At 40.0% G+C, this 10,595-nt stretch overlaps 1 long non-coding RNA gene across 1 annotated transcript; it reads right to left on the bottom strand.

The window, feature by feature from the left end:
- Positions 1 to 9,620: 9,620 nt before the first annotated feature.
- LOC109747352 (uncharacterized) lies at positions 9,621 to 10,366 on the bottom strand. The gene is made up of 2 exons (XR_002229050.4): positions 10,068 to 10,366; positions 9,621 to 9,975 (listed from the first exon to the last, which is right to left on the bottom strand). It is a non-coding gene; the product is annotated as an uncharacterized lncRNA (long non-coding RNA).
- Positions 10,367 to 10,595: the final 229 nt, after the last annotated feature.

Genomic DNA, 10,595 nt, shown 5'->3' with positions numbered 1-10,595 from the left:
AAATTTTAGAAAAGTCTTTGATAAATCTCCTATAGAAACCAGCATGACCTAGGAAATTACGAATACCTTTTAGCTTTGTCCACTTCAATACCTCTTTTAGAAATTTTATGACCCAAGACAATGCCTTCATTAACCATAAAGTGGCACTTCTCCCAATTCAAGACAAGATTTGTTTGTTCACATCTCTGCAAAACTCGATCAAGATTGCTTAGACAATCATCAAAAGACTTCCCATAAACAGAGAAGTCCTCCATGAAAACCTCAACAATCTTTTCACAGAAGTCAGAGAATATAGCAGTCTTACATCTTTGAAAGGTAGCAGGTGCATTACATAAACCAAATGGCATACGTCTATAAGCATAAGTTCTGAAGGGACAAGTAAAAGTGGTCTTTTCTTGATCAGGTTGATAAACAGGTATTCGTGAAAAACCAGAATATCCATTAAGGAAGCAAAAGTGTGTGTGCTTAGATAATATTTCAAGCATTTGATCAATAAAAGGCAGAGGGTAATGATCTTTTCTGGTTGCTTTATTTAATTTTCTAAAATCAATTACCATTCTCTAGCCTGTAACAATTCTTCGTGGAATAAGTTCATTCTTATCATTAGGAACAACAGTTATATCTCCTTTCTTAGGGACACAATGAACATGACTTAACCATCTACTATCAGCTATAGGATAGATTATACCTGCTTCCAGAAGTTTTAATATTTCTGTTCTTACCACTTCTTTCATCTTTGGATTTAACCGACGTTGGTGATCAACAACGGGTTTAGCATCAGGTTCCATATTAATTTTGTGCTGACATAGAGTGGGACTAATGCCCTTTAAATCATCAAGAGTATATCCGATAGCAGCTCAGTGCTTCCTTAGAACTTTCAATAATCTTTCTTCTTCATGTTCTAAAAGGTTAGCACTAATAATAACAGGATATATCTTCTTTTCATCAAGATAAGCATATTTTAGAGTGTCTGGCAATTGTTTTAATTCAAACATAGGATCACCTTTAGGTGGAGGAGGACCTCCCAGAGTTTCGATAGGCAAATTGTGTTTAAGCAGAGGACGTTGTTCAAAGAAAATCTTATCTATTTCATTTCTTTCATGCATATGTAAATCATTTTCATGATCTAGCAAATATTGTTCTAGTGGATCAGTAGGTGGCACAGCAATAGAAGCAAGACCAATTAATTCATCTTTACTAGGTAATCCCTTTTCATGAAGTTTTCTACTAAACTTGCAAAAATTAAACTCATGATATTCATCACCAAAACTAACACCGACAGTTTGTTTCTCACAATCTATTTTAGAATTAACGGTGTTCAAGAAAGGTCTAGCAAAGATAATGGGACAAAAGTCATCTTGTAGGGAACCAAGAACAAGAAAATCAGTAGGGTATTTTATTTTCCCACCCAAGACTTCAACATCTCTAACAATCCCAATTGGTGATATAGTGTGTCTATTAGCAAGTTTAATAGTAACATCTATGTCTTCTATCTCTACGGGTGCTATGTCATTCATAATTTCTTGATATAAAGTATAAGGAATAGCACTCACACTAGCACCTATGTCACATAAACCATGATAACAGTGATCTCCTATTTTAGCTGAGATGACGGGCATGCCAACAACAGGTCTATGTTTATCCTTTTTATCAGGTTTGGCAATTCTAGCAGCTTCTTCACAGAAGTAAATAACATGCCCATCCATATCTTCTTCCAAGAGATCTTCAACCATAGCAATACAGGTTCTACTTTAATTTGTTCATCAGGTTTAGGTGTTCTAATATAGCTTTTGCTAACCATAGTTGAAACTTTAGCATGTTCCTTTATCCTAACAGGGAAAGGTGGTTTCTCAATATAGGCAGAAGGAACAACTGGATCAACATTATAAATTACAGTTTCTTCTTTAACTGGTGTCGGTTCTTTGATTTATTCTTTAATAGGTGGATGATATTTAAACCACTTCTCTTTAGGGAGATCAACATGAGTAGCAAATGATTCGCAAAAGGAGGTACTATCTTAGAGTCAAGTCCATATTTAGTGCTAAACTTTTGAAAAGCATCGGTATTCATAAAAGATTTAACACAATCATACTTAAGCTTAATACCTGACTCCTTACCTTCGCCGAGTTCCCAATCTTTAGAGTTGCGTTTAATTCTTTCCAAAAGATCCCACTGGAATTCAATAGTCTTCTTCATAAAAGAACCAACACAAGAAGTATCAAGCATGGTTTGGTCATTACGAGAAAGTTGAGCATAAAAGTTTTGGATAATAATTTCTATTGAGAGCTCATGATTGGGGCATGAATATAGAATTGACTTCAGCCTCCCCCAAGCTAGAGCGATACTTTCTCCTTCACGAGGCCAAAAATTATATATATAATTCCGATCACGATGAACTAGATGCATGGGATAATTTTTTTGGTGGAACTCCAATTTCAATCGATTCCAATTCCAAGATCCAATATCATCGCATAGCCTATATCATGCCAATGATTTTACCTTCAAAAATAAAGGGAAACCTTTTTCATAACTTCATCCCTGGGTAAAGCTGCATGCTTAAACAATCCACAAATTTGTTCCACATATATCAAGTGCATATCAGGATGTTCGGTTCCATCTCCTGCATAAGGATTAGCTAGCAGTTGTTCTATCTTACCCGAAGGAATTTCATATTCAATATTTTCAGTAGGTGCAGTAGGTTGAGGGGTAGCTAATTGTGGTTCCGTTCGAGGTGATGAAACCCCGAAGAAACCCCTCAAAGGATTGTTCTCCATAGTAACAAGTGGCAGTAAATTTCAGCATACTATATAAAGGTTTCCTTACAAAATTCACTTACCAAAGGCACTTCACTCCCCGGCAACAGCGCTAGAAAATAGCCTTCATGACCCACAAGTATAGAGGATCAATTGTAGCAAGAGTGTCGAACCCAACGAGGAGCAGAAGGAAATGACAAGTGGTTTTCAGCAAGGTAATGTCTGCAAGTGCTGAAATTGTAAGTAGTGGAGTAGTTTGATAGTAAGATAATTTGTAACGAGCAAGTAACGATAGTAGTAACAAAAGTGCAGCAAGGTAGCCCAATCCTTTTGAGGAAAAGGACAGGCCAAAACGGTCTCTTATGATAAGCAAAGCGTTCTTGAGGGTGCACGGGATTTTCATCTAGTCACTTTCATCATGTTGGTTCGATTTGTGCTCGCTACTTTGATAATTTGATATATGGGTGGATCGGTGCTTAGGTGCTGTTCTTACTTGAACAAACCTCCTACTTATGATTAACCCTCCCGCAAGCATCTGCAACTACGAGAAAAGTATTAAGAATAAATTCTAACCATAGTATTAAACTTTTGGATCCAATCGGTCCCTTACGGAATAGCGCACAAACTGGGGTTTAAGCTTCTGTCACTCTCGCAACCCATCATCTAATTACTACTCCACAATGCATTCCCTTAGGCCCAAGTATGGTGAAGTGCCATGTAGTCGACATTCACATGACACCACTAACGGAATCACAACATACATACTATAAAAATAAAGAACACATATCAAGTTCACATGATTACTTGCAACATGATTTCTTCCGTGACCTCAAGAACAAAAGTAACTACTCACAAATGATAATCATGCTCAAGATCAAAGGGGTATTAAATAGCATATTCGATCTGAACATATAATCTTCCACCAAATAAACCATATAGTAATCAACTATGTAATCAACACTACTAGTCACCCACAAGCACCAATCTATAGTTCCGGTAACGAGATTGAACACAAGAGATGAACTAGGGTTTGAGATGAGATGGTGCTGATGAAGATGTTGATGGAGATTGCCCTCCCCAAGATGGGAGAGTTGTTGGTGATGATGATGACGATGATTTCCCCCTCCGGGAGGGAAGTTCCCCGACGGAATCGCTCCGCCGGAGGGAAAAAATGCTCCTGCCCAAGTTCCGCCTCGAGATGGCGGCGCTCCATCCCGAAAGTCCTCTCCTTATTTTTTCTAGGTCAAAATGACTTATATACCAGAAGATGGGCACCAGAGGTGGTCCTGGATGAGCACAACCCACCAGGGCAAGCCTGGGCTGCCTGGCGCGCCCACGTGGGTTGTGCCCACCTGGTGGGTCCCCTCTGGTACTTATTTGCTCCAATAATTCTCAAATATTCCATAAAAATTCTTTGTGAAGTTTCAGCTTGTTTGGAGTTGTGCAGATAGGTGGCCTGACGTAGCTTTTCCAGGTCCAGATTTCCAACTGCTGGAATTCTCCCTCTTTGAGTGTTCCTTGCAAATTAAGAGAGAAAAGGCATTAGAATTACTCCAAAAAGCATTATTATGGATAAAAACACCATAAATAACAGTTGGAAAACATGATGCAAAATGGACATATCACAGCGCCAGCCGCGAGGCTCCGCATCCATAACGTGGATGACATCTCGCTGTCAGGATAAGGACGGCGGGGCGCGACCAAGGCCAATTTCCATTCTGGTGATAAGGGAGCACCGTCGTATGCTTCCCCCAAAGCAAGTCCAAAGCTTTCATCTTTGGTGCAAGGAGATCAGGACGAATCGGCGCGCCAGGGCGGAGGTCATCATCGAGCCCACCAGCGCTTCAGGATGACTACTTTAGCAGGTGGAGACCGCCTTTAGTCAGGATAAGCATGGGCGACTGTCCCTCTTTGAATTGTCGCCTTGTGGCCACCCTTCCCGCTCATATTTTCGGGGAAGAGGACCAAGGCACTACAAAAGGGGCAGGGCCGCTTCCATGTAAGGGGATCGATCCATTCTCCCCCACACCTCGTGTACCTCGAGCCCCAATCTCTCCATTACAGAGCAATCCAACATAGGCAAGAGTAGGGTACTACGCCACACGGTGGCCCGAACCTGGGTAGCTCGTGCGTCCCCATCGTGCCTGATGTGAGTGAGTGTGCTCATCGTGATCTCTCTGTAGTTGTCGTCGGGTCATAGCTCGCCAAGCAAAGCCACCCAAAGTTCGAACCCTAGTTCTTGGAGAGTTTCTTGGACACAGATCCTAGACTCCGACAGATCTACATCTACACAATCTTCTTTCGCTGCAACTCAGGGACCGTAACAATCGTGATCACAACATGTTATGCATCTTCATATTGATCTTTGTGCATAGGTGCGATTTTTTTTGTTTTCTACTTGTTTCCCAACAGTGGCATCATGAGCAATTTTATGAGTAGGTGCAGGTTATGATCTAGATCACATGTGGATGTGAGGGCTGATGTCCTTGCCATGCTTCCAGCGAGTGTTGCTTCAGTTAAGTTCATTGACGGCGTAGTTTCGCTATGAGTGATATTTTTACACTCATTTCACCTTTGTTTTAAAAAAATAATTCATTTAAAAGAGATATTCCCTCCAATATTGGTACTAATGACTTATGAATGCAAAGGATTCCACAAATCCTCTCTTTAACGTGTTTCCACGGAAAATGGGCTAAAAAGGGAAGAAATCACGTGTGGAGATGGAATGAAAGAAGAGTGAAGGAAGAAGGAATCAACAGGAGGCGTCCCTATGAAAATAGAACAAAGGACGGCGTTCCATATGGCTGCGAGCGCCTATATGAGTGCCCTTTCAACGTGGATCCGAGGAAGCTCGTCTACTTGAACAACTTTTATTAAAGGGCCCTAATACGTCTCCAACGTATCTAATTTTTGATTGTTCCATGCTATTATATTATCCATCCTGGATGTTTTATATGCATTAATATGCTATTTTATATCTTTTTTGAGACTAACCTATTAACCTAATGCTAGTGCCAGTTGTTGTTTTTCCTTACTTTTGTCTTCTACAAAAAGCCAATAACAAATAGTGTCCAAATGGAACGAAACTTTTTGAGGATTTTTCTTGGACCAGAAGACAACCACGAAGCTTCGGGAGGAGGCCACGATAGCCATGAGTGGTCCACAAGCTCATAGGGGGCGCCCCGGGGGTGCCCTGCAAGCTTGTGGACCCCTGGTAGCCCCCTAACCCTAATCCCACTTCTATAAATACCCGAATATTCCCCGTACACTAGAGGGCACAACAAAAATACTTTTCCGCCACCGCAAGCTTCTGTTCTCGTGAGATCCCACCTTGGGGCCTTTTTCGGTAACCTGCCGGAGGGGGATTCGATCACGGAGGGCTTCTACACCAACCTTGCTGCCCTTCCGATGATGCGTGAGTAGTTTACCTTGGACCTAAGTGTCCATATCTAGTATATAGATGGCTTATTCTCTCTCTTTGATCTTCAATACAATGTTCTCCTCGATGTTCTTGGAGTTCTATTCGATGTAAGCTTCTTTTGCGGTGCGTTTGTTGAGATCCGATGTATTGTGGATTTATGATCAGATTATCTATGAATATTATTTGATTCTTCTTTGAACTCTTTTATGCATGATTAAGATAGCTTTGTATTTCTCTCCGATCTATTGATTTGGTTTGGCCAACTAGATTGATCTATCTTGCAATGGGAGAGGTGCTTTGTGATGGGTTCAATCTTGTGGCGTCCTCACCCAGTGACAGTAGGGGTAGTGAGGCATGTATTTGTATTGTTGCCATTAAGGATAAAAATGTGGGGTTTTACCATATTGCTTGGATCTATCCCTCTACCTCATGTCATCTTGCTTAAGGCATTACTCCGTTCTTGTTAACTTAATACACTAGATGCATGCTGGATAGCGGTTGCTGTGTGGAGCAATAGTAGTAGATGCAGGCAAGAGTCGGTCTATTTGTCACAGATGTGATGCCTATATTCATGATCATTGCCTTAGATATCGTCATAACTATCCGCTTTTCTATCAGTTGCTCAACAGTAATTATTTTACCCACTGTATGCTTTCTTCAAGAGAGAAGCCTCTAGTGAAACCTATGGCTTGTGGGTCTATTTTTACCATATTATTTTCATATCTATAAAACCAAAAACCTAAAAATACCTTGCTGTAATTTATTTACCTTTGCACTTTTATTTATCTTTTATACCTATATCTATCAGATCTCACTCCTACTAGTGACTGTGAAGGGATTGACAACCCCTTTTTCGCGTTGTGTGCAAGTGTTTGTTAGTTTGTGCAGGTGCATCTATTGGGGACTTGCATGTACCTCCTACTGGATTGATACCTTGGTTCTTAGCTGAGGGAAATACTTATCTCTACTTTAATGCATCACCCTTTCCTCTTCAAGGGAAAAATCAACGCAAGCTCGAGAAGTAGCAGGAAGAATTTCTGGCACTGTTGCCGGGGAGGTTCTACATCAAGCCTACCAAGTACCTATCATAAAATCCTCATCTCTTGCACTTACATTATTTGCCATTTGCCTCTCGTTTTCCTCTCCCCCACTTCTAAAATATTTTCAGAAAGACACAAAAATATTTGCCCTTTTTATTCACCTTCTTTTCGTTCGTCCTTTTGTTTCCTTGCTTGCTAGATTGCTTGCTTGCCATCATGCCTCAACCCAAGAATCTTGATCTTTACTATAGGAAATTGGAAGAAATTGAAAACAATACAAAAAGCTTCATGTCCTTACAAATTTGAGCATAATAGTTTCTTTAGGAACGAACTTAAAGAACAAAAAACTATGATGGAATATGTTGATAAAGAGCTTGATGATGTTAGTAAGGAAATACTTGGTCTTAAATCTCAACTTGCTCATATTGAAAATTTAGTAGGTCAAATTTCCGATAAGCAAACCACTTTAGTAAATAGGATGGATGCTAAACCTGAAGCTTTGAACAATAATGAAGATCTTAAAGTGCTTGGTGTGACTCCTATTGAATCTATGTTTGCTAATGTAAAACTTGATAAAGAAAGGATTGGAGATGAGTCAACTTTAGCTAGAAGGCGTCCGAATAATTTGGAGGGTGAAGATCTTAAAGAAGGGATTGGCGAGGTGAAAACTTTAAGTAGTGATGAACCCACTCTTTTGGATTTCAAGGACTTTAATTATGATAATTGTTCTTTGATTGATTGTATTTCCTTGTTGCAATCTATGCTTAATTCATCCCATGCTTATAATCAAAATAAAGCTTTTACTAAGCATATTGTTGATGCTATGATGAAATATTTTGAAGAAAAACTTGAGTTGAAAGTTTCAATCCCTAGAAAGCTTTATGATGAATGAGAACCTACTATTAAATTATGATTAAAGATTATGAGTGCAATGCTTTGTGTGGTTTGGGTGCTAGCGTTTCAACTACTAGATGATACCCGGTGCGTTGCTACGGAAATTGCTTGCAATTTATTTCGATGAGATTTGGTTCTAGATACATGAACATGAATAGATAATGAATTGTTGTAAAACATAGGTAAGTGTAAGATATTTTGGAACATTGCTTAGTAAAATCATGCGTATCTTGATCATCAAGAATTTGGAACTACATATGTATGATCCAAATGATTTGGGCTTAGCGTCACAAAGTTTCACAAATAAAGTTTAGTTTGCCATTTTTTAAGCTATGTATTGTTCAAAGATAGTAGCACACGTGTTGGTAAGCATAACATGTACGCTGAGCATGTAATAAAAACATGATTGAGAAGTGGACCTAATTGAGCAACTATCAAAAATTTACTGGGAGACTTACATATATATTGCTACAACAAAGTTGGAGAAGTGTAATCAGCTCAATTTCAATAGTGCAGCCAAGTAAAAAGCATCCGGCACCGGCTTCGCGCAAATATTACAAATAATAAAAAAGGACCAAGAGAGCTATCAAATAGGAATACTTCTATGCCATGCTCTGTTGCATACAAATAACAAAAGTAACTTCAGAAACGGTAACGGGGTGCATGAGGTCCTTTGTTAGTTTTGGTTGCTTGTATTTTGAATTTTTTATAAGCGCATCACATAAGTTTCCATACAGTTCCACCAACATAGATAAATTAGAAACTGAATTTGTTATAAAAATGACATTTACTTTAGTTTAACATGGAAAATTCAAGAACTAAAGGCGTGCACATGCAAAAGAAATAGTCAATGTTTTATTATCATCACTGGACAAACCATGATGCCTTCTCCCCCTAAATATATACTAACCTAGAGTCAGATAATTTGAAATGGAGTGGGATGCAATTATGAACAATTTTGTCACACCAGATATATATATCGAAACTGCAGTATTTGTATATGATAGCAGAACTCGGGAACTCTGGATCTAATTCCCTTCATCCCAAATAAGGTATGTTTTCTATAATAAGTTCTCTATGCACATTAGTTACTTTGACATAATATACACATCAGTGATTCATCTTTAGTTGTTCATACCGGAAGCATATAGAGATCAGCCTTAATATCCATAAACTGTATTGTTTGTAGCTAGATGCCTTAGTAGGCAAGTGGAACCTTGTTGTTCATACCTGGCTTCGATTCCAGCGAGCTTGTCCAAGGCCGTGATTGCCTACATACCACAGAGGTAGACTCACCTTCCACGAGGGTTACTTGGCAAGGCTTGATGCATGTAGATTACATTCAGAGTTTTAGACTGCATGTAAACATAAGATATAGAGTGGAGCCCTCAAAATTAAGACTAATTTATCCTTCAACGCCGGCCACTTCCAATCAATCAATGGAGAATATATAGACGTGCAGAGGATGTAAAGAAGACTAATCAAAGCGAAAGCACAAAATATAGAGACATCTGGCAGCAACACATCCATACACTTTAGAATATGTACATAAGCTTAGGCCACAAACCAATCACTAAAGTCTCGAAAAGAAATCGCAAAATAATGAAAAAAATAATGTGCATATGCAGTTATACACACACACCAGGAACGCAAAGCACATATGCATCACTAATTGTCCTGCACATCACGCAATATCCAGGCCTCCAGGAAAACTACACGGACGTGGAGATCTAGACAAAGAAACAATGAGGCGACCTCATCTTCCTGCTCGTACCTTGGGCGACTAAGGCACTACTTGGATTGGGATCTGGATCTCCTTCAGCACCGCGAAAGTAAATCTTGCAGCCGTCGCTCTCGCCCTTCTCATCTATTATGGTTCGGGATCAGATTTTCCAACCAAGCTGACTCAAAATAAAATTGTTAAGATATTTGAAGATAAAGAGGAAGGAGTGCCCCCACCTCTGGTGCACATGTGATGCTGGGGAGGACGCCAGGGGTGGCACGCATGGTTCATGGAGGTTGGGTAAAGGGCGAGGTCTACGCTTGGGCCAAGCTTATCCATGCCGGCGACCATGCTGCATCTTGCGGTTTAGGTCGGCAACAAAAGCAAGATGGAGGGATCCATAAATAGAGGGAAGAAGGGAAGAACTAGAAGGACTGCAGTAGAGATTTATTGATTGGGGGGAGATGAAGGGAACCATGGGTGGAAGGTGGAGGAAGAGGCGAAAGACCAAGGGGCCGAACAGGGCTAACGCTTCGGGAGAAAAGTTGGGAGATGCAACGATATTTTGTACGTGGGTTTCAAGTTCATTTACGGCTGCATCTGTGGCAGGGAACATACGCTAGCTGCTGGTGCATGGGAAGGCCAGGAAAGTGATGACATGGCCTCGTGGGACCAGTTTTTGCTGAGATGGCATAGTTGCTGATGTGGACAGTGTGCATGGTGAGAGAATAGGAAGTAGTGGGGAGCAACTTAAGAATGATAGA

The sequence above is a fragment of the Aegilops tauschii genome, chromosome 1 (assembly GCF_002575655.3).
Source record: "Aegilops tauschii subsp. strangulata cultivar AL8/78 chromosome 1, Aet v6.0, whole genome shotgun sequence".
NCBI lineage: Eukaryota > Viridiplantae > Streptophyta > Magnoliopsida > Poales > Poaceae > Aegilops > Aegilops tauschii.
Note: the sequence above shows the minus strand (reverse complement) of the source record. Positions and strands in the feature narration are given on the sequence as shown.